At 40.3% G+C, this 17,493-nt stretch overlaps 1 protein-coding gene across 1 annotated transcript in view; it reads left to right on the top strand.

Annotated features, from left to right (window-relative positions):
* nrg3a (neuregulin 3a) overlaps positions 1–17,493 on the top strand; it is a 343,671-nt gene that overhangs the window by 77,336 nt on the left and 248,842 nt on the right. The window lies entirely within an intron of this gene.

The following is a 17,493-nucleotide window of genomic DNA, read 5'->3' as shown; positions in this document are numbered from 1 at the left end:
GAAAGAAGAAGAAATATTTTCAAATGAGGACACACACACACACACACATACATATGAAAGAATGAAACCTTCCCTGACTTGTCAGTGTTTGGAGAATAGCCATTGGTATCACTCTACATGTTAATATATCCACAGGTAGCTGGCAGGCAGAGGTAAACAGCACTAAAGTACAATATATGTTGACAGAAAACTGCACAGGGGAAATCTGCCATGTTCAAGAAGACGGAGAAACCATGTGGTTTTTAACATATTCAGCCTTTTTAATATTTAGTTTCTACTTGAGCTAATACATCTTTCAGCGATTGGAATGTTTCAAGGATCCGACAGCGAAGACATTACTTATTGATGCCTTTTAGTCAATATAATGGGATTTCAATCAGGAGAAACTGATGGAAAACATGAACATCAAGTTATTCAAGTATTTATTAAGTCACAGAATAGACTTGAATTTAGATTACGTAACATAGAACATGCATGTGATCGTTTTTCAAAGCGTGGTCACCTGCATATTGGATGAGCTCAACCCCAAACATCTGTGCTACTCCTCTGACTGCAAGCATTGTGGAAGGAAAGTGATAGATTGTGTCTTTCAAGCTGGATTTCAGGGCTCTCGTGGGACACCGTGTCATGCTCTCCTGTTAAAGTTCCTTGCAGGCAGGTCACAAGAAGCATCAGACTCCAAATGGAGAAGGCACAAGGCTATCTATGCCCTCAGGCCAACAGCTGAGTTAGCATTGACAAAGCCTGAGGTACAATAAACACCAGACACAGGAAAAGGTGGGGACAGACAGGCAAAAATATATTCACAGGAGGAGTTTAAATATGGTATCACTGGTTTTCAGACCACATGGAGGGATCAGAACTGTTAATTCTAGAGTAGGTTAAGAAAGCAGGAAATAATGCATTCAGACAAAAAGAAAGGTAACTGAAATAAAGTAACAGCGTGGGATGATTCCTGTCTCTACAACTAAGGAGACCATATAAGAAAGCATTACAGTTCTGCATGTGTAGAGGAGCAATCGCCCACAAACCTTTTACGTTTCTCACCACATCCCTCAGCAATCCTAATTTAAATAACTGAATCCATAGGAAGGCAGATGGAACAGAAGCCTGTTGGACTGACAGTGTTTTGGCTGTGATCAATCTGTTCTTGCATAATTAAACTTTTCTCCCAGACACCTCATCAAAATGAAAGCCTGAGATGTTACAGCTTCTAAACACTGCCCGAGAACGCAGGCAAGGTCACTTATACTCACACATACACACACACACACACACACACACAGAGACACACACAAATGCACACTGTGTATAAAGGGACCAGATGGACGCTCTACACCAGCTCGCCTGCATACGGCACTCATGTGACCCCGGACACCTGGGCTCCGGAAGGTGACAGCGTGTCTCCGTAGTAATATACACACACTCACATACACACACATGCAGACGTATCTGCATGAACACTTTTGCATGCACAACACGCACACCTGGGCACATAATATGCAGAAGTCCAACAGTAGCTGGTGTCCAGTGGACCAGTGATTGGGGGCTTTGTTGTTGTTCATGTAGGAGAGTGTTATGCTTTCCTCCAATTAAATCATGTGAATCATATGAATGATGTAATGATGAATAATGGGCCAACAAAGGCGCTGGTGCATGCACAGTGTATATAATGGGCACTGAAATATTATCAGCCACAGTTAAAGGTAAACAGAGGCAAGCGGGTGACCCTGTGTGTTACGAGGACTATTTATGATAATGCAGAACTTGATTTGAATAAAGGAAAATGTTTTTTAAAACTATCACAGTTTAATGAAGCAGTTGTGTTATTTTCTCATCAAAATACTGCTGTGAAACTCGATGTGAAGACACATTTGAATGGTAGAAAATGAGTGTGATTGGCACTTTTTCACATAACAGCCACAGTGGTTTTAGTGAGTCTAATTTGGTAGCTGGTGGGATTCACAGAAACATTTATTTTTTTTTTTTATTCTAACGGTTGCCTCTGAAAAAGTCTGCAGCAGGAACATTGGTTTACTATTAAAATATGCATAGACTAAAAGCAAATGAGTGACAACTGCCATAGAATATGTAATATATGTAATATATACATTGTGATAATTAATTAATAAAGAACAGAGTCACAGAGTGCAAAATGATCTCAGTTTCTGCTCCATTTGTTAAGCAAACTCTCTCACACTCATTGACAAAGACGTCACACACTCGACTGCACCACATGTAATATTACACATCATGTTTGCTACATTCAATTGATGTAACATAAAAAACCCCTCATTTCTAATGCAAAGCTCATCACTGTGTCAAATAGATATTTATAAAGGGCATCATCCATTGTTGATGAGGTTTGATATACTTTGTACATGAGCTTATATAAACTATGGGGGAATGAGGGCGTGGGTCTTGTTACCGCTGCAATTGGAAGTGCAATTGGCTGTAAGTGACTTTGTCTATCAATGATGATCGACTGGCACAGGCACAGAAATCCAAATAAGCAAATAACTGAGGTCAACAGTTAAATGACTGTTTTAAAGACATGCAAATGTAAAATGTTGTTGTTGTTTTTTTTTACAAAAATTGAACGTGTGTACAGTTTAGGAAACAGCTGCCTGTGATTACAACAGTGCTGGAAAGTAACTAAGTACAGATTCACAAATACTGTTTGCACTACACTGCATTTATTTTACAGCTGTTTAATAGTGATATTGCAGATGAGGATTTTCTATATTTTAGATATGATCAGATTGCAAACATAATACCTTGTTTGAAATTACATGATAAAATTAGTATATATGACCAAATTATTGCTTCCATGTCAATGTGTAGTAAAAAATATCTGAATTATACAATAATGTGACACTCAAAAGGAGCTTTCTCATAGTATAGCTATGCAGTACATCTATTGTTGATAAATGCATATATTGTAATTATAATACTTAAAAACTCTGCAGTATTACACCTTCTTGACTTGATGTGAATCTGTCCTCCTCCCCTGCATTACAAATTGTATAGAAAGTGCAGTTGTTGCACATTTTGTCTTTCGTCTAAACAGATGCTTTTAAAGCATCACGCCCTGCAAACTCAAGCCCAACTTCTTTTGACAGTTTTTGCATTCCCGTTTTAGTTGTAACAGGCAGCAAACAGCTTTCGTGTGAATTGTGTCTATATATGTCCCCCGCAGTCTCACTCCTCAAACTTACAGCCAGAAAAGGCCATCTGTGCGTCTGTGTGTGCATCCGCAGGGATGAGGAGTGGAAGTGGAGAGAGTGGAGAACTATAGTGAGGAGGTCATACTGAGAGCTCCTGTTCTGCCTTTCAGGGGGAGATAATGACAGCGTGGAGAGCACAAGTCTTTCAGGGTGGTCTATTTTGCAGACACTGCAGGGAAATGAAGACAAATTGGTCCAACAATCTCTCCCTCCTTGTATGTCCCATCCGGCACATACTTTCATCTTGGCTTTTTGAAGCTTCCTGGAATGCTCTCTTTCTAGGGCTCTCTCTTTTTTGTCTCTTCCCCTCTGTGCGTCTAATACTGCAAAGAAAGGCTGCCGTCATACTTGCTCGTGTTTTTATCTCTGGCATATTCATCTGCTAGAATCATATTGACTTTTGAGTCAACAGAGAGCCAACAATGTAACTCATTGACTTTCAATTGCACTAATTAAATCAGTTCAGCCACTAATGGCTGTCCACCTTTGTTGGTGATATGCAAAAGGTCAGAAAGCCATTATTATATAATTGCCTCAAAGAAAAGAATATAAATACAATAAAGTACTGTACATTTACTTCAAGTGGCCTCTTAGTGGCATAATGTGAGCTGTCGGGGGTTAAAAGTCTCAGTCAAAGGTATTTCAAAATACATTTCTATTGACAGATACCTTATTAGCTCTAAAAAGGCCTTCAAGAAGGCTGTAAGTATGGTTTGTGTCATTAAAGACTGTGAGAGTGCATTTCTGATAATGTCCATTTCTTGTATCTTTAGTTTTCTTTCTCTAACCAGGATTCAGAAAAATCTCTCAGGCTGAACACCGAACATCAGATGAAAGGGAGGATAACAAACTACACACACGGTGGGGAAGTGAATGCAAAAAAAAAAAAATGCACTGAACAAGCGGATGAATGGCCTTTCTTTGAACTCATTTATCAGAAACTTGTGGACTCCTTTGTGTTCCACCTGCTGTTTGCTGTAAAAGTTGGGTGACTCCCTCTCTCAGACAGATGGAGATGGAGGTGAAAGGCAGGAGGGGAGTTGGAGTCGTTAGTTAGAGGAGCCTGGAAGTCCTTTCTTACATGAAAACAAGCTCTGCCTGTTAGCTTGTCAAGCGGATTTGGCAAACGCCTGTCATCCTTGACACTGAAAAATAAAATCAAGAAGAACTGGCAAAACTTTTATCCAAGACAAGGTTTTTCACAGAAACCAACCAGTAACTTTCCTCTTACTGAAAGTTTTCCTTTGTCCTGTACATCATCATCTTGGTTTGTTAATTGGAGTTTGTTTATGAGTTGGTACATTTGACGAAGCGCTTGCTGTTGCTTGTGAGGCTATTTTGATGTTTGCAGGCTGTCTAAGTGATGGTGGCGAACAAAATGTCCCCTGCTGAGCTGAAACTACAGGAACACTTGTCAATGACCACTGGTGTGTGTGTTCTCCTTTCTTTGTTTATGTGCTTGTGTGTATTATGGCGAGCCAGCTAAGAGGTACATTTGAGATTTTGAGATTGAAAGAAAAAAAGCACCAATAACAGGGTTTGGTTCCAAAACCAAGAGTTGTTTATTAGAGTGTGTGGTGGGAAGCAAGGACATGGCCAAAATGAGTGCATCCCAAACCACTTTATTCTATGAAATGGGGGGCCATCAGTGCTGGAAGCATTGGCTTGTCGTCATGCTGTTATCCACAGGAGAAACAGCAGCTTTGAGGCTGGAAGATTACAGTTCCAGATTCAACAAGACTGAAGTGTAAGACCGAGCTTTTGCTTCGTTATTGTGCCTACGGGGAAACTCTACTGCATTTGTGGATAAAGAAATGAGTGCATAAAACATGAAAGCAGATATTTCATCCAAAATTGAAGATAATCAAAATCTTTGTTTTATTTTGCAGAGTTGGTACTAATTTTTGTCTTATTCAGAAACAAATTCATTTGCATGTTGATTTGCCAGCATTGCTGCGCATGGTAATAATGAAATCTACATATAATTTACATATGCATTACCACAAAGAGCCCAAGCTTTATTATTTGAATGGAACTATTAGGACTATTAGGCAGGATATATTTGATGACATTGCACATTGCAGTAATGAATCTGGGCTCAGTCGGAAGCTGCAGAGAATATACAGTATACCGAACGTACACACATTTCTGCTATATGACCACTGAGTCATATTACATTAACCGTACAGTGATCGTATGTTACCGTTCCAAACCACAGCTTTGAAGGGCAGACAATGCGTCGACATCAGAAGCCTTTGGGCAGTCAGCTGAGGTAAACCACATGAACCTACAGAACAATGTATAAGATAATAGCCTGCACAGTCACATCACTGCTCATTCATGCTGAGTCATTAATGCAGGATACAAAGAGAATGACAATACTCCTTCTTTCGGTACAATGCAGAAATGTCAATGTATTCCATGAGCTCATTCTTCTGGGCTCTTCATATAGCATAAGCTCTGTTGGAAAAAGTGAACTTTAGATGACAATAAAACAATGCAAGTAATGTAATGAACATTATTCAGGAATCACAGCTCATGAATTTCAAACATCCTGTGAGCGTACTTTCTTGTTAAACATATGACACATCTAGGAGCTGCTAATTTATCCAGGAAAGGAAGTGCAGGTGTCAGAGCCAAGAGCTGCCAGGTTCTTAATAAGGAGGAGATGAATGTCGGGCAAAAGTCAAAGAACAAGAAATAAAATAAATCAGTAGAAAGTTAGTTTGGGATGTTGAGCCGGAGCGTCAATATTTGACGATCTCACAAATCAACTATCTTTCTCCAGGAAGTTACACGTTGTTCCTCTAAAATTATTCATTATTTTAAGAAAAATGATTTTACAATGCTATAAAAACCATGTATGAAAAGCATCAAATCATCCCATCTGAGAGGCAAGAAACCAGGCAATGTTTGACATTTTCACTCTAAAAAGATGAATCTATTATTAAAAATGTCGTGATACATCGACTCCTCGAATCAGTACGTCTATTCAGACTCAGGGAGGACGAGAGATCATCTGACCAATCACTGATCCTGATTTTGATTCAAGCTTGTGCGTCTTTGATCCTTTTTAAAAATAGACTTTTATCCACACGATCTCAGTCTCTTTCAAACGTTGAAATGCTCCTTCATAGAGCTCCTCGTGCTTTGAGCGCTTTAGCTCAAACTGCAGTATGAAAGTGTCTTGAACAAATTCGGTGCAGGATTAGCCTGTGATCATGAGCATCACCGCAGCCACGACTGTCACAGTGTGCCTAGCCTACCGCAGCAGCCGTGGCAGATATGCACAGGATTTACAGCACTGACAACTTCAACAGCCCGTACAAATTACTGAACAGTGTCAGGTACTTGTCGTAACAAGGCTTTGACACAAAAAGCCTGTCTTGTTTCAGCAGCCTGTTTTTTTTGGGGTTTTTTTTGTCTTCTTCATAGTTGCAGCCAGTTGTGCGACTCATTCTGTAAAGTATCAACTTTCAGACGGCACAAAGCACGCTGTGAGTTGACCTGGATCTTAATAAAATCCTGATGAAAAGAGTGACACAGTTGCAAGAGTGCACTCAGATTTGACACGGGAGAAAATGAGGGAGCCTTACATGTTAACTGTGAGGAACATGCGTTTGTGTAGGCAGGGTGATCATGTTTTCCCTCGAGGACAGTCATACTGGACGTTTTTTTCGAAAATCTGGTTTTATTCATTAAAAATGTCTCTATGTCTTCTTTTAAGGTACCAAGCACAATGAAAACTAAAGCTACTAATTTATAAGCGATAGCTTTAAAAACAGAAGTGTCTGGTTTAGAAATATCAAAAGTGTTATTTTGGAGAATGAAGGTTCTGGATTTTAAGAGATGTGTTATTTTGACATTATTATTATTATTTCCTAACATCATTCCAATCACTTCTACTTTCACTTTATTTGTAGTAACAACGAGTGATAAGCTATCTGAGAGTTTCTTCCCCAATACTAACAACCCAGTCGGCTGAATACATGAAGGCAATTTTAATTTCTGCAAACCAAAGATTTTAAAAATTTCAACTTTACTTCAGTAAGATTCAATTTTCAATTCCATGTTGTGACAAAGTGTGTTGTGACTGTGCTTATGATCCAATGCCACTTGGTTAGGGCTAGGAAAAGATCATGTTTTGGCTAAAAGCATTTTGGCTGAGGTCCCACTCTTAAAAGTGTGAAATGCAGACTCAAAGTCTGGTCAAGGAGGTAACACAGCGTCTCAACAACATCAGCCTAATCTCTAACCCAAGAGTTTTTTTTTTTTGTCCCTAAACCTAACCAGAGCATTGTTATAAGATAAAATAGAAAGTTGAACCTAAAGAAACATACAGTGTTTACATTTTCAGCCCCCTGGGTTTAAAGTGCTTTCCATAAAATAAGGTCTGCTGCTAACAGTACATGGACATATGCATGGACCCACAGGGGTTAGACCTCAGGCCTCGAACCTGCAGCCAGCTGTCTGCCGCTGGGCTGCTGGCTGCGCTCCACCTCTGAGCTCATCGCTAACCTCATCCACGCACACATTTACACAGACAAACAAAAGTACACGAGCATGTGAACACACACTCACAGCGTCAGCCCGCTGTCTTTGGTGCCTGTGGTGCTGTATTTGGATTTGACCATCTGTTCGAGAGTCACCTGACAGGTGTAGGTGCAGCTCTCGCTCTGTGTCTCTCCCTCTTTCTCTCCTCTTTGCCCTCTACTCTTTCTGGGGAAGCGAGGAGGCGTCACATGCATCACAATTTACATATACAGTCAATTGTGGGGTCATTTGACACACACACACACACACACACACACACACACACACACACACACACACACACACACACACACACACAAATGTTCTCTCTCCCACCCCTGAAAGCCCATCTCACTTCAGTGAAGTGAACTGAAGCATTCACTGTAGTATTCTAGTTTATGGTAATGTAGGATGTGTGAATACACAATTTAACAAACCAGTGAAGTCTGCAGCTCACCAAACCTGCTGGACAGGCTGCTGAGACACAATACATTGTTCAGTACAACCAGACTTGTTTTTGTTTTTACAAAAATACCCATTTTTCAAAGAAAACTACAACGATTAGCCACAACATTAAAAGCACTGACAGGTGAAGTGATTAACACTGATCATCTCGTTACATCTGTGGGACATGCCAAACAAACTCAGATCCAAGGAGGCCCCACCACACAGCACGCATGACTCAACCGAATCACTGCCAACACGGTGTCCGAATGAATAACAGAACCAAAGGTTTCCCAGCAGAACATTGCATTGTAACATGGTGATTAACATTATTCACTTCAGCAAGAAATCAAAAGCCAGGACAGACATGGACAAAAAAAGCGCTCACTTTTATTGCAAAGTTGATGACTATCCCTTGAAGTGTGTTATAATCCTCCAAAAACCGCAACCTTCATCCAACAAATGGTATATTGTCAAATGATTCAGCTCTGAAGGTCATAAACAATGACCCCAGAGTGTCAAAATCCGGTGGTAGTCTCTCAGTCGGTCGGCCTCCATGACTAAAACCACTCACTCTGCTGTGACTCTCTGCAGCAACGACACTGAATCCTCACCAGATCCAAAGGCGTTCCTCTGCACTTGACCCTGTGCTTTTAATGTAATGTTAATGTAAATTTATTTTTTTTCTTTCTTGCCTATTCTTTACTTCTGTCCCTGCTAGAATATACAGCAGGAATGGTTAGGAAGCAAGGCGAGGAAGAGGGAACAATGGAAAGGAAGGAGGGTAGACGCGAGGAAAGATGCTAAAGTCAACAGATGGAGGGGACGAGTGGGAGAGACGAGGCAGTCAGAGCAGGGAGAGAAAGAGGATTTCATCTATATTATCCCTGAAAGCCAAATTTCTGTTGATCTGCATTCATGCAAAGAAGATTAGAAATGTGTAAGATGAAACACAAACAAAAGCCGGGTTTTGTGGAATGCTCTGGACCTAAATGTACATCAGTGTTTATTCTCCCAAATAAAATAAGAAATGTTAAGCACTAATTGCATCAGCACTACAGTAATTTAAGTTCAACTGACTTGGTTTTGATTTTTTTTTTATTAGATTTAGTGCTTTTGTGTGCCTCCTCCATCTTACTTCCCCTTCAAGCTGAAAGAAATGATGCTGTTGATCGATGCCATTCCCCGTTATTTGATTTAGGATGATGACAAGGGAAAAGTTTAAGGTGCTTTGCAGACCTTTAGGCTGGTCCCTGTTGTTTGCAGAGATAGCAAACACAGTGAGGATAGAGGAGATAAGGTAGCGGGGGCTCAAGCTATACGCTGCTGAGCTCTCTGCGCCTTTGGACGAGTCACCTGTGCTATGGATTGGGAAGAGATGCATGGGGAGCTTTGCATTCATTTAGTAATCCCTGCTGCTGGCACACTGACTATTATCACACACTGATTCTTCAAAGACTGGTTCAAAGAGAGCGACAGAGAGAGAAGGAGATTTATTTTTAATGTGTTTTTTCTTTTTTTATATTGTTTGCATCTCTTCAAGGTTTCTCTGTACATATGAGTGTTCGTCCACAGTTTATAGCCCAGTGCTTAAATACAACAAGCCAGAATCTGAGGGGGTTTTTTGTATCCATTTTGTCTGCAGCTCTTCCAACATGATGGCAATAGTTTAGGGAAGACCATTTCCTGTTTCCAACATCACAGTACTAACATAGTCCGCACTTTGAACATGACTGGCAAGAACACAGCCCTGACCGCAATCCCTTCGGGTTGAACAGGAAAGCTGACAATGAGCCAGGTCTTATCGGCCAACATCAGCGGCCGACTTCTCTGATGTTTTTGCGGCTGAATGGGAACAACTCCCTGCAGCCTGGCTCCAAACTCTGGTGGAAAGCCCTCCCAGTGGAGCGGGTGCCATTATAACAGCATATTAGCATGGATAGGTTTCTACTCAGATGTTCAACAATCATTTGGAGGAGTAAAGTGCAGGTTCCCACACACTTCTGGCCATGGACTCAATTTGCTCTGTTTAGTTTCTGTCGTATAGTGTGGTGCCCATATATGGAGATGAAGGTAGTTAAATACCTTGTGTTTTGTCATTTGTCAAAGGTGTGTGGGGCAGATGGTGTTGATCCATCATTTCTTGTTGATGAGGTCATGTGACAGCACACCTGTGGCTATATTTAAGGAGGCCCCTGTGTGATGTTAATCAGTCAAGATGAAGAACAGCGTGCTCCAAATGCCATTCAGCATCTTGTGGTGATAGTAAATTGTTTTTTTACTTTGGAGGGCTTTCATGAGTGGAGTTTCTTTATCTGATTTCTGTGTTTTCAGATAATGTTGATGTGTCTTTATGAGTTGAGACAAATCATAACATGTTTTAGACTCACAAAACTTAACTAACTGCCTTATCTAAAAACACATCCTCACTATGATTAAGATAATTCCATTAAGTTACAAAAAAAAAAAAAAAGAAATGAAAGAAAACAATCTGTTTCAAAGCATTACATCACTGATAAGCTGTCATGGTTAAAGCAGAGAAGGTGGACCCAAATGCAGTAGATGGCAGATATGAAGATTGTTGGATGAAGATTATTCAGGATTAAGGTAACACGAGAAACATGACAACAAGACAGATGACTCGACAATGACTGGACTTATATACAGACTAAACCAAAGAGGGGATGAGGTGGAGTGAGTTGGATAAAACACAGTTGAGGGAAATGAATGGAAAACCACTAGTAACAGGTCAGGGCAGGTCTGATAGGCTGGAAAAAGATGGAAAAACCCTGGTAGGAGGGAAGGGCTAATGAGGGAGATGCAGGGCAGGTGTGGAGGGAAAACCAGGCCGGTGAAGAAAACAGGAGGAGAAAGCAGAACACTGGATAAAAAAGCAAAAGACTTTCATGTTGAGAGGTGGTGGCGTTACAGCAGCCAAACCAGAGACCGCTGTTCAACACAACGTTACAAGATTTCTAAGTGTGAAACCACTGAATATTTTCACATGACTCTGGGACATTTTTATGATGTGTTTGTTGCAAAAACAAAAAAACAGGTTAGCCAAAACCCAATAATTTCCCCTTTTCCTTTTTCCTACCTTTGTGCCTAAACCTAACCAGAGAACAGGCTGAGTGTTGTCAGAAATGTATATTTCTAACATTTATTGTGGAAACTGGGTTGTGACAACACTGTATAGTTTAACATCCACATGTATGTTCCATCTCACCCTTATAATTGTAATACATTTTAAGAAAACAACAAAATAACTTTACTTTTGTATGTTTGAAACACTGTAGTATTTACATTTTGCCTCTAGGAGAGGTGAAATGTGAGAAGATGACATCATCACGGAGAGCAAACTCAGAATTCGTTTCAACTTACAGTACGTCATCTAAAAATACTGCAAATGTTTTATAATGTCTGGGCTCAAGAAGATAAAAACACTATGAGAAGGCTGGAAGTGGTATCTGATGTGTCAGTGTAAAAATAGCTTTTAAGAGCGTATGAGAAAGCACCAGTCTGCGTCACTCCGGCTGCCCTGCAGTACCCTGCTTTCCCCCATCAGACGCTGATGTACGCACATAAACTTTATCCATCTTTCAAAGAGGAAACAATACATCTAATCAAATATAGCTGAACAGAATGAAATGATAAACTGGAGTAGAATCAAAGAGTAAACTGATGAATGAGAGGAAGAAGGGTGCAGACGGAGGAAAAAAAGTTCATTGATGACATAACCAGCTTAATATTTAAATGGACAGAAGTCCATCTGGCCGTTCATGCAACACTTTCAAATGAAACAATCAGAAGTGTAAGGGTGTTATTTAACAGTGTTACAATAGACATTTCCAAATTCCTACTCAATAGCTCCTTAATTGGTTCTTGAGGTGAGTGTATCTGGTCGATCAGAGCGAAAATGTTTAATTCATGGCTGATAAACGAATATGGAGCCCGTCTGAAGGCAACCACAAAGAGGCATGCATGTGTGCGCTGGTAATAATATATTCATAGACGCACTCTCAAGCACATTTGGCCACTAAACAGCTGCCAGCAGACACACAAACATGAGCATGTAAACACACACACACACACACACACACACACACAGCATCAGGCCGACTCAGCAAAACATCCAGGACCGTCAGTAATTTAGGGCAGCACTGTTTGTTGCTTTCAGCTCCTCTGGAGATGAAAAAGTTTTAAAGCCAAACTCAAGTTGTGTGTTTTTTTATTAAAAGTCACAGATGTTAAACAGACAGCTGTCATTAACACCCTATGACCAGATATAATGATAAAGATTCACTAGCAGAAATCACAGAAAATCTAAAAAAACGTAGCAAGTTCAAAAACATTATATAAAACATGAGAGTGGAAGAGTGGTGACTAAAAGCGAGGCAGAAATGCCATAGAAGAAGAAAAGAGCACTGCTGATGTAATCACATGAATGTTAAAAGGGCAAAAGTCAATGAAGCTGTTTGTGTCAGAACCTTTTCTGTCTCGTCTTCTCAAGGCTCTAGTGCACAAGTTGAACTGTTGAGCTGAAGTGCAATTACAAGGACAACCTCTAATGATTGGCTCTCCTTGTTTAAATTCTTACCATTGTGTCACTATCAATGAATGCTGATGAGGCAGAACGTTCTCACTTTCTAATGCGGCAAATGCTGCAGCCTGGTCAGTGGCCCTACATTGTAGTTACCCCTCTAGTGCAGCGAGAAATGTGGGGTTTGCTTCCTGTCTGTGACCAAGAGTGATTCATTTCTGATTTATGTAAAAGAAGTAGGTTACCTAAGTATGTAAATGACATTACTGATGTCACGTGAGTGACGTGACTCATGTTACAAGACTGAATGTAGTTATTTTAACCCAAAGTGCCTGATTTGGTGCCTGAACTTAACCAAACTGCAGCCGTTTGACAACATTAATAACATCATAATATGTCACATGTGAACTGTTTATCAGCACACTTTATTTTGAAAGTCTTACTGGGCTTAATATATCACCTATTGTTGCTAACTTGACCACAGAGTCTTTCTTTTGAAAGTCTTACTGGCCGTGGCATATAAAATATTCATGCTAACTTGACTGTGGAGCCTGTCACATTCAAAACTGGTGGTGGGACTGAAAGCGAGTTACTTTAAATAATAACTCATCGAACAAAAAAAGATTGAAACCTTTGTTGAGAATATATTCCTGCATATTGATTTCAGGTGGATCACTGGAGAGACAAAGGCAAGACACACATATCTATAGTACGTAGATAAATTCAAGGCCCCGCTTTCATCAACACCAAATCAATTCTGTCTGGTCACCGCTGTATGAACACCGGACCTTGATTTCAACTTCAAAGCCTGAATGAGAAAGCAGTGGAGGCTGAAACAGTCAAGGAGAGTTGAAAGGATCACATCAGCTTTACTGAGCGTTTTACCTTATCTTTAATGTATATCTGCCTTTTTACATTATGGCCTCTTTTTTATCAGAAACATCACTTAGCTTTCCCCTCTGGAACTTCTTTTATGTGTATTTCTTCAGTTTTTGTGTTTTTTTTATTCTTTTCTTATTTTTAGTATCGACTTATTTGCTGCGGCTCTTTATGCTACTCACACTGAATCTGAAATAAAATCAACACAGTCTTCAGGTTTCGCTTGGTCCACATGTTTAATGCATTTTATGATAATATCAATTTCACAGAATGCAGTTTATTGTCTGTGGTGCTGCGTAACATTTATCTCACATCCTCCAGTTCTAGGTATCAAGAGACATATTTTAAATTTGCTTCCAAGACATTTGGTCCGATTTAATTTGAAGTTATTTCTTGTATGCAATATGAGTCCTTTAATGTTATTTTTTTCATTTAAGTTCAACGTTTTCTGAAATTAAGTTTCATTTTAGTAATTTTTGTGCAGCAACGTGACGAATTTCCTTTGCTGGCACACAGACGATAATGCTTCCTCAAATGCTGGTTCAAAGAGAGAGACAGAGGGAGATTTATTTTGAATGTTTGTTTTTCTGTTTGCATCTTTTCAAGGTTCTTCTGTACATACAAGTTCATCTTGATGATCTGGACAAACACTCCAAAGCTCTTTTATACTGTGAACAAAATGCTAAAAAAGAACATGCATTAATTTGAGGGTTTTTTGGATCATCTTGGTCTGTGGCTCCTCCACCATGGCTTTCTTGTTTGCACGAGGGCTGATGAAGTTAATGACCTAAGGTAGAAGACGATGAGTTATACGGCTCTCGTTCCATGCACGTTCAGTTCAGCTCTTGGAGTCATATGCAGAAAGTTTGAAGACAATAACTCTTGTGGTTTTCCTGTTTTGGGTAATTGGAAAATTGCAAGTCAGCACTGTCTGAGGAAATGGACAAGCCCAGAAGTCCACAGTGGCGCTGGCTGCCATCCAGAAATGCAGATTTTAACCGGTCCAATACCCGCCAAGTTCACCTGATATGACACCCTCAGACTATTACCTCTTCCCCAAGATGAAGAATTTTCCTTAAAGGATTATTCCTAGTGAGTCAAAATGAGCCTTTCAAGCTGAGCTGTACACAGGAGCCAATCAGTGACATAATCAGTGTGTGACTGGCTAATTAGCCACTGTGCTGGGACTACATCATACAGTCTACAAACACATGCTGTAAATGGTGCTGCTGTCTTTTGCTTTTCAAAGGACAGTGATTTTTAGTTTTTTATACTATAGGGTCTTCTAAAAGCAACTAGAATCCAGCAGAGAAATTAAATAAAAGAATATTTGTCTTCCTTATTATTCATGGTAAAACACGTGGTGTGGTGGGATGTAAAATTGAAGCCCCGAACACTTCTGGACTTCTGAGCATAAGAGAGGATTATTATTTTTGTAAGAAAGTTTTGAGCAGTCAAACATTTGGAAGATGGAGGAGAGGGGGGGAAGACAGGAGCGGAGAGGGAGATGGTTTGTTTCAGTCCAAATGTTTAAATATACCACATCTTTCTGTCTCTTTCTCCATCTTTCTCTTTCACATTCTCTCTCTCTCTCCTCAGAGGAATTAGGTGACTCAGAAAGCAATTAAAGCTGAATTGCTGCTGCTAGACAGAGGAGGAGGCAGAGGAGGAGAGTGGGGAGGTTGAGGAAAGGGATTTAGAAGGAGAGAGGGAGGTAGAGAGGGAGGTGAGGAATTGAAGATTGGTACAGACGAGAAGCGGAATTTCAAAACAGCCGCCTACATTATCCTGCTCATTAAAGACTCAGATGCTTTCATATTAGAGGGCTGTTTCTGGAGTGTTTGTGTGTCTGTGTGCATAATATGTGGGTGCATTCGTGCTGATTTGCATGAGTGTATGTGTGCATAATTCTGTATCCTTAATGTGCATGTGCATGTACAGTATGTCTTTGTCCATGCTTGTTTGTTGGTGTTTGGGAAAATGTTTGCTCATGCAAATCAGATATGAATAAAATCCTTTGAATATGGGCATGTTGTAGTTACAGCGAGTTCCTCTGCTCAAATCTGTGTGTGGGAGAGCTCGGCAGCTGCAGTAGGAGCTCGGTGCCATAAGCCTCTGATGGAAAATAAAGCCGAACGCCTCTATGGAATATATATGGTTCATCATTTTCATATTTTGTTGTTTTCCACTGAAAAATACCCATATTTTTTTTCTAAGGAACTGATCCAATTAACCCTAAATACAGGATCGATGCATCAAATCACACCAAAACCAAAACAAATGACGACCAACGTGCCCTCATGCTGTGAGGTTAGAAGACCCGGTCTTCACTTCTAACCATATTTGCAATTTCTTTTTCACCCTTTCTTTCTATCTCCCTCTCCATCTTCGCATGTTCTCAATCCATCTGCTCTTACCCCTCTTCTCACTCATTCTGAGGAACGACCTGTTCTGCACACGGATCCTCGCTCTCTGCTGTGCGTGTGAATTCACATGTGCGTTGTCTCCCAGGTTGTTATCTGTTTGATGTGTGATCAAAGGCACCACTCAATTGGGATGAGCAGCTAAATAGACCAATCTGGTCCTGTGTGCGAGTGTGTGAGAGTGTGTGAGAGCGTCCGGGTGTGTGTTTCGTCAGAGCACGTGTCGGTTCTCTGCACAATGTGTATGTTCATACTGTTTGCATAAAGTATGAGCTCTGTGACATTCTCCCCATGCCGTGACACGGTCTTGTCTGAGCAGTTCATAGGGACATAATCCCCTGTCAGAATCTGTGTATAGTTCACATGTGCACACAAGTTCATACATATATCCACTATATACACACACTCTCAAACAGATACAACAAAATGTAATGTAGGTAATGGCTGCACTTAGAGTATCAGTCTCACAGATTCTGGGGACATGTATCTTTAACACAATCAGACAGGAGAGCATTTGTATGTTCGTATGTCTGTGTGTGTTCATGCAACTCCCAGTCACGCAATCAATATCATATTGCAACATTGAATGAACTCATGTGTTTTGTGGACGCTTGGTTGAAAATGAATGAAAGAAGTGGTGATGCAGTTGTTTTGGTGGAACCTCGGTATTCAAAAGACTAAATCCCTGCAAAGGTAAAAGGTAACAGCTGTTAGCTTGTATAGGTTTGTATTGTTTGTAACCAGGTTAGGGTAACTTTCAGCAAGCACGTTGCTAGCTTGGAGGTTGTTGTCATTGTCCCCCATAGCAACTGGTAATTTGAAAATGGTATCACAAAGATAGCAACGGGGGGGGGAAAAGTCGACTGCAATAGTTTAGCCTATACCGACAGCCTACATCCGATGAGTCAGACTAATATAGTAATATCATTTTACTTCTCAGTTTGAAACTGGCCTCCCGACAGGTACCTTTAACACTCCTCCTTAGGTGTGCAGTGACATTTACATCTTTGCAGGAGCACTTCCAGCCTTAGCCCAGCTAGATATCTTACAACAAGACACTTCGCTATGCTTCACCAGCATGCAAGCAACCTCAGATATTATAATCATGTATTTTGTGATTCTTAAACCTATAGTACCTGGCTTACATTTTTGTCTGCATTATGAAGTTGCAATAAAGTCACAGTACAGTGATTTACACTGTGAATGAATCACCAGTCCGTCTGCTGTTTGTATTAAGATGCAGGTCTGGATAAATGTGTTGTCATGCTTTCTGAAGCAGCCTGATATAAATGTGGGCAAGATACCAGAATTATTACTCTGAATACTACCGATTAGATACGAGGGAAGTAAAAAAAATAATGTGTCGTGTTGCAAAGTGGCTGTGGCAGCTGTTTGAGGTAGAAATAAATGTTGCAGTGTGTTGTGCTTTATTGTGAACAAGTACCTT

Source organism: Pagrus major, chromosome 15, assembly GCF_040436345.1.
Source record: "Pagrus major chromosome 15, Pma_NU_1.0".
NCBI lineage: Eukaryota > Metazoa > Chordata > Actinopteri > Spariformes > Sparidae > Pagrus > Pagrus major.
Note: the sequence above shows the minus strand (reverse complement) of the source record. Positions and strands in the feature narration are given on the sequence as shown.